This window comes from Erithacus rubecula (genome assembly GCF_903797595.1).
Source record: "Erithacus rubecula genome assembly, chromosome: 23".
NCBI classification, from domain to species: domain Eukaryota; kingdom Metazoa; phylum Chordata; class Aves; order Passeriformes; family Muscicapidae; genus Erithacus; species Erithacus rubecula.
Window position 1 is genome coordinate 2,904,578 of NC_136675.1, and position 7,676 is coordinate 2,912,253.

Sequence of the window (7,676 nt, forward strand, 5' to 3'; positions counted from 1 at the left end):
AGCTGCACCCAAAATTCTGGAGTCTGATGGGAGCACTGCAGCTTGTGCAGGCTGCCCACAGGCTGGGGACTGTTTTTTCCCACAGCCTGGCAGCCTCCAGTGCTTCCCCCTGCCTGTGCACCACATCCCCCATGCTCTGCTGGGTGACACATCCCACAGTCAAGGGCAGTGCTGTGGGGAGCAGTGGGTCCCAGGGCTCTGCTCCTTCCCCTTCCCTGTGCTCCAGACTGCCAAATCCTCTCCATTTGGGCTGCAAAAGGGGTTTCCTGGAAAGCAGCAATACAGAGATGCTCACAACATCCAGCTGTGGATTCCAGTGCCATCAGCTTAACCTCATCCTTGCCAGCTGACAGCTGGAGCATCTTGGAGCAGGGCTGTGCTCAAAGCCACCTCTTCTTGCATGCTGGAGACCCAGGCACTCAGGTCTAGGGCAGTGCAGGGTCCAGCAGGCTCTGGGGAGCTGCAGCTGCAGGCCAGGGAAATCAGGATGCTGCTGTGGTTCAGTGTGGGGGAGGCTGCCTGCAGCCCTGGAAAGCCTCCTCACACCCACAGCTGCAGACCCTGGCTCGTTCTGCCTGGTGTCAGATGCAATAAGGGAGATGAGCTCCCCCAGCACGGCCAGCACACACTGTGTGGTCTCCCTCTGGCTTTAGGCTCCCAGAATTTCTTCTTCTCTCTGAGAGATGTCAGGTTGAATAAAACTAAATAGATCCTGATGGAGGAAAACTGCAGTTAAGTGGGTTGGCTGACTGCTTGCCTTCTTTTTGTTTTGTTTTTTAACTTGTCACAGTTAGAAAGCCACCAGGGAAATATTCTGGCAGGCCCTCGGTCACGGTCCCTCGCTCCTCCAGGCCAGCTCCCCTGAGCCTGGTTAGCTCTGCCTCCCTGCCAGGACAGGAGCCACTCCAGCCCCAGGAGAAGGGTCAGCACCTGACAAGTGTGAAATGAAACTTGTGTCACCTCGTGCCTGGATGATGAGGAAAGGATCACCCGTCCCTGGTGGCTGCAGCCAGCAGGGTCCTGCCACTGCCACCCCTGCCTGCTGCTCCAGCAGAGATGGAGCCCCAGGCTGGTGGGCACAGAGCCCAGCCCCTGGGGGTGCCCTGCTGGAGGCTGGGCAGGACAGAGACAAGCCTGAGTCCCTGCAGAGTGACCAGATCTCATGATCTCAGTGTGCATCCTGTGATGTTTTTTACTCACACAGCCCCTGGTCCAGAGCCCGTGAGCCCTCGTGCTCCTCCAGCTGTGCCAGTGTCCAAGGCACGGGGTTTGGGGACTGATTGGGAATGGGATGATGGTGTGTCTTGGGTTGCAGTACAGGATGTGGGCAGCAATGTGAATTCTGTCCCCATCTGCTGCAGCAGGGTGGGGCAGTGCCCCTGATCTCCTGGCACACATTATCTGCTAATGGGCCATCTTTAAACCAGCTGGGCAATCATCTTTATCTTCCCCAGCCCATCCTCCCTCCAGAAGATCTCCTGTTAATGGGTCATTGTTTAAAACTGGGTGTGGCAGTGATTCTTACCTCTGTGGGAATTATCTCCTGTTAATGGGCCATTGTTAAAAACTGGGTGTGGCAGTGATTTTTATCTCCTGGCACACATTATCTGCTAATGGGCCATCTTTAAACCAGCTGGGCAATCATCTTTATCTTCCCACAGCCCATCCTCCCTCCAGGAGATATCTCCTGTTCATGGCCACTGAGTCCCAGGGCATGACTGATAAAATTGCATCATCCCACTGGGAGATGCTCCAGCCAGGGCAGGAGCCAAGCCTTTCTTACCCAGAGAAAAACTGAGATTTTGGACACCAAGGGACCTTCTTTCCACTGGATTCCAGAGGAAAGCCAGACCTTTCCACATCATCCCTGGAGCTTCAGAGGAAACTGCACCTTCTCCAGGAGCACTGCTCCAGCTGAACCACATCTGCCACTGCAGGAGGATGCAGCCACCATTGAATGGGACTGTGCCGCCACCCTGACTGACTGACGGGTGTCAGCTTGGATTCTGACTCTGGCAGGGTTTGGGATTGTTCTTTGTAATACTGTATTTCTATTTTAATTTTCCTAGTAAAGAACTGTTATTTCTAATTCCCATATCTTTGCCTGAGAGCACTTTAATTTCAAAATTATAGTAATTTGGAGGGAGGGGGTTTACATTCTCCATTGCAAAGGAAAGCTTCTCCCTTTGTTGGGAAGCACCTGTCCTTCAAACCAAGACATCAAGGAATCATAGACTCACATCAGTGAGTCCAGTTCCACCCCAGCCATGAGCAGAGACACCTCCCACTGTCCCAGGCAGCTCCAAGCCCCCTCCACCCTGGCTTTGGACACTGCCAGGGATCCAGGGACAGCCACAGCTGCTCTGTGTAGCCACAATGGATAGAATCAGCCCAAGAAGGCAGGATGTACTCCATCAATTGTGTTGAAATCTGATTTTTGATCTTGACTTACAATTCTGGGCAAGGCAAATTTGCATTCCCCCTTACCAACAGGTCCAGAGCACTTGAGAGGCAGCATCCAACAGTTCTGATAAGATAAAAAACACTGGATGAATGTGAATAGTGGCTGTTGGAGGGCTGCTCCATCACTGGCTTTCAAGAGTTCCTGAAGAGGCTGAAAAAGTGGAACAGCAGACAGAGATGTTTGGGGTACATGTCATGACAACACACCAAAAGAAAATGTCATCATTTTTTTAAAAAAATTCTCTCTGCAAAACATCTCCCAAGGTCAGCAAGGACCAAGCACAGAAGATCATGCAAATGCACCAAGTGAAAGGAATTCAAAACTCTCTTCAAAACACGTTTTGGTGGTGACCAGAGGTGTGTGCATACCTGAGGTCAGCTCTGCTGTCCCACCTGGCCAGACAGCACAGGGACACCCCTGCACGTGGCACCTCTGCACTCACAGCCAGGGACAGAGCACAGAAACCCCAGGGCAACCCAAAAACTCTCAGAGCATCCAAGCTGGACTTCACAAATAAAAGTTGGTTCTTGTTAGAGGAATGTGACAGATTCCATGGAATGGTTGTAACTGGCACATGGAGCAGAAATGCAATTCTCTCTTGGAGTTTCCTCACTGGGTTTCTAGAGGTGCTGAGGACAGCAGATCCATGATTTTGGTGGCTCAGCTCAATAATTCCTTCCTGGAGTATCAGCTTGAGCTCACACACAGCTGATGAACCATCCAGTGGGACAGAAGGAAAGTGCCAGATGCCAGTAAAACCCCAACCCCACCCACAGGAGCCTTCTGCACCCCATGCCCTGGATCTCATCCCACCCCATGCCCTGGATCTCATCCCACCCCATGCCCTGGATCTCATCTCACCCCATGCCCTGCTGTGTGACAAATCCACACTGCAGTGACTTTGCCAGGACCAGCAGAAATACACCAGCCATAGACTGTTCTCTGAATTATTTTCTTCTAGTTTATTCCAGGTCTCCTCATGCTCCTCCCAAAACTCAGCAGTTTTCAGACTTGGGGCTTTGTCTTTTCCACTTTTTTTTTCTTCTCTTCTTTCCAGTCTTATCTCTTTTTCCTTTTTGCTGAAGGAGGAAATAAAACTGATGAAAATTTTTAGGTCATTAAAACTGAGTTTATTCCAAAACACTACTTTCCTTTTAAAGGACAGGAATTTAATACCATTTCTGCTGATCTAATGTTGTAATGTTTCATTCATCTCTGACCACAACACATTTCAGACAGCCCTACTGGAGACACCTCTGATAACTGAATGTGTCCAGACCAGATCCCAGAGCCTGTGAGTATTTTGGGTCCCACCAGCTGATCCAAACTTGTTCCAGGAGTGAGAAAAGGAACAGAGGTGCCCAATGCAGACACACAACAAGGGCAGACACAGTCCCTGTGTCCCATCCACATCCTGCCAAGGTGGGGCTGCATCCTCTGAGCAGGAATCAGCTGTGCCATCCTCACCCAGCTCTGGCATTTCCTGGGCTCTGGGATGTCTGTGGTGGCAGCAGCAGGAAATAAGGACAGATCTCTCCCAAGTCCTACCATCACACCATGAGGCCAGAAACGTGCCCACAACAGGATGGCAGCTGATTCTGCTCCTTTCCTTTACACTGAAGGTTCTCCAGTGTGGTTTAACCAGCCCAATGTGTGTTCTGCTGTTAGAGGGACAGTGGAAAAGTTTGGACAGGGGTAACTTTGCACTGAAATGTCTTACACCTCCCTGGGAGGAGCAGTCATTATTTCTCATGGGAGATCTCTTTAACTGTACTCTTCTAACAGGGTCCCACTGACTGTGCCTTGCCACTGTTCTGTGGTCATGATTTCTTCATGAGAAACAAATCCTGGTGCTGTGCAGGGGCACAGACATCTCTGAGCATCTCAGGAATCAGAGCAAGTGCTGGAAATCAAACCCTGTGTGTGCAGGGCTGCAGGCAGCCACCTCTCCTCACTGCAGCACAGGTTAATCAGTGCTGATTAAACCAAGGCTGGATTTTCCTAGAGGGGCTCTAAAAACCTGAATTCCAAACTGCATTCCCACCTTCATGAGGCTGAACCCCCACCAGCTCCTTGGCTCTCTAGGGCTGAGCTCCTGATTTCTCTGAGATGGAGGTTGTGGTCGGCCTCCAGACATCTCCAAAGTGATTTGTGCCAACCACAGGGCCCTGAGCATGTCCATGTTCCCTACACTGGTGTGAGAGGAGAGTGGGAGAGGGCAGCTCAGGCCCTGTGCTGGTGAGAGGGGGGATCCCCGTGGGTACTGGGGCTGTGCTGGTGCTCACTGCTGATTTATTGGCAGGGCTGGTAGGTGTTGCATTGGGTTAAGTATTAACAGATCTCATGAGCCTCATTAGCTGTCCTCTTTTCACTCTCCAGCTGAAGAGTTACTGCTCCAAAATCTATAGTGCCTTGGCAGCTGCCTGGCTGATTCCCAGGTTAACCCTCACGGGGCTGCTCCCATGTCACAACCACAGACATCCCAGAACTGCTGCTGGCCAGCGAGGCAGGAGACCTTCTGCATCATTGCCATGCACATCTGTGCCCTCCAGGAGCCAGAGGCTCTCTAAGCAGGGCCAGCATTCCCCAGCCCTTTCAGACATGGTGCAAAGGCCCCAGCTGGAACAGCCCAGGTGTGCAGGAGGGCTCTGCCTGGCTGAGGGGGCACCTGTCCATTGGCATCTCCAGCAGGGTCACCCTCCCTGTCCCCCCAGCAGGCTCCACCAGCCCCAGGCATGCAGATGCCATCTGAACCCATCACCCCAGGGCAGATGCCAACAGGCTCAGGGCTCGTGGGCTCTGCAAGCCCCAGAGGGGATTCAAGCTGCAGACACCCCCTGCTTGGTCAGACACAGCCCATGGCCAGGGCTCTCCTGCCATGAGTAACCCAGGAGGTGACACAGTCAAACTGGAGATGTCACATCCACCAGCACCAGCACGGGGCTGCAGATCTGCAGGGATCTGTGCTCAGGAGGGACCCTGGGAGCCTCAGGTGTGACCCCTGAGCCAGGCTGGCCCAGGCAGCTCCCTTGGCTGATGGGATCCCCAGGCCCCCTCAGGTGGGGTGGGGATGGGGTGTTGCCAGGGCACTGTCTCAGCTGCTCCATCCCCACACCACAAAACGTTTGAACCCTTCTCCTGCTGGAGTGTGCCTGGTTTTGGCTCCCTTTTTTGGCTCCCTTGATGGAAGGCTGCAGCCATCTCCATCTCAATGTGTCCCTCCCTGGCAGCCCAGAGCTGCTCCATTCACACCAAACCCTCATGGTCCAGCACAGGCACGAGCAGCAGGGACATTTCATGGAGCTTGCTGGCTTTCCTGCTGCCCTGCAGCTTCAGCCTCTCCAAGCAGGTGCCCACAGCCCTGGTGGTGCAGGAGGAGCTGGCAGGGAGTGCAGGGGGGCATGACCTGCCTCACCTTCTCAAGGGCAGCTCTTGCTTCAACAAGCCTTGGACAGTTCCTGCAGCTCCCGGTAAGCCTGGGCTGGAAAGCACTTCCTTCTGACCTGTTAATTGTTAAACAACACTGGGCTCTAATTAAAAAAGAGTCGAGTAGGTCACAGGGAGAGCTGGAGGTTAATAAGCTGGGCAAGGTCATTATCTGACCTGCTCCTCCCCTGCCCCTCCTCTGCCCTGATGGGACTGGGAAGGGCAGTGCAACCCTAGTGCTTCCCATCCCTCATAAACCAGCCCCTGCAGGCAGGAGCTGCTGTGCCAGGGACCCCCACTCCCAGCCTGAGCCCCTGACCCTGCCCAGGACAGGCAGGGGGCACTGGGAGCTGCTGGCACTTCTGCAGTGCTGGGGAAAGAGTCCTGCTGGAGCATGTCAGAGTGCAGGCAGTGACCAGGGTGAGGGTCAACATGGCTCTGCAGTGGGCAGGGAACTCCTCAAGGAGCTGCTGCTGCCTCTGGAGGCACCTGGGGAAAGGTGAACTCTCAGGGGACCTGTGTTCAGGAATGCTCTGACTCTGTGCAGGGCTGGCTGGGTGCTCACACAGTGCCAGTGCTCCCCTGTGTCCCTCCACCCTGCTGGGTGATGCTGCAGGTCCCCATAGCCCCACCTTACCCCCTTCTCAGGGCTCTCCTGGAAGCTCCCTCGAGGCAGGAACCAGCCCCTTTCTTCCTCCCAAGGACAGAAACTTGCATTCAGAGAGGTCTGCGCCTCACCTGGGAGAAGAAAAATGAGATTTGACAGCTCTTAAGCTGCTCCAGTGGAAAGCCCAGTGGGCTTGGCTGCAGCTCCCAGGACACAGAGAGCAGCAGAGCTGGGCTCTCAGTGTCACTCTGTGCTGCAGGCAGGGAGCTGAGTGACATCCTGAAGGTCAGGGAGGAGGACTGAGAGCCAGGAAACCACCCCAGGCTGGCCTCACCATCTGAGCACTGGGGGCAGCCAGCCTTTGGCCAGATGCTGCTCACCAGCCCATCAATAAGTTGGCAGTCAATACCAAATCTCTCCAGATAGAATTTTGTCGATGGCATAAAGATTGGCAGTGGTGAATAATGAGGCTGTCACACAGAGCTGGAGCACTTCCCTCGCTGGGCCCAGGCCAAAAAAATAGGTTTTAATAGCTCAGATGCAAAGCAGGGCTGGGGCTGGGCTGGCAGGATGGGAGGCTCTGGAGGTGGGAAAGGTGGGAGTCACCTCCTGGGATGGGCAGAGCCTGGAATTGCTGCCTAGAACCAGAGTCAGGAGAATAAGACAGGTGTTTATTAAAGGCTTTCAACAGATACTCCTTGAGCACTGCAAAAGCCTCCCAGAGGCTGCACCCAGGATGGACAGTGGTCATGAGTTTTTCAGACAGATATGAGTTTGGTCTATTTGCATATCAGGGGTTAATTGTCCAATTACAGCTTCAGGTAATTAAGTCATTTTTGTTTATACTTTTTGGGGCCTGAGGCAGAGGGTGTTCTTTCTTCTCAGGCCTGGAAGGATTGTTTTGTCTGACCAACATGTGAAGAGAGCTCACTAACACTCTATCTGGAGTTCAGAGTTCTACACTAATGCAGTACAGGATCTGAAAAATATAAAAGCTAAAATCTTAAGGCATCACCACCTGCCTGGGGAGGTGCTGGGACAAAAGAACCCCTCAAGCATGAGAGACCGAGTCTGGCTGCATGCACCAGCCCTGCATGGGAATCCCAAATCCTTCTCCCTCCCTACTCTGCAGGCAGGAAAAACCTTTCTCTAAGCAATGTGGAACTCCTAGTGCTCAGC

General features: G+C 53.3%; 1 long non-coding RNA gene across 2 annotated transcripts; it reads right to left on the reverse strand.

The window, feature by feature from the left end:
• Positions 1 to 200: 200 nt before the first annotated feature.
• LOC306811821 lies at positions 201 to 6,687 on the reverse strand. 2 transcript variants are annotated; one of them, XR_013776746.1, is made up of 4 exons: positions 6,629 to 6,687; positions 5,880 to 5,967; positions 2,453 to 2,527; positions 201 to 930 (listed from the first exon to the last, which is right to left on the reverse strand). It is a non-coding gene; the product is annotated as an uncharacterized lncRNA (long non-coding RNA). The 2 variants fall into 2 exon arrangements; XR_013776747.1 differs by having other exon boundaries at positions 6,523 to 6,681.
• Between the last annotated feature and the right edge of the window lie 989 nt (positions 6,688 to 7,676).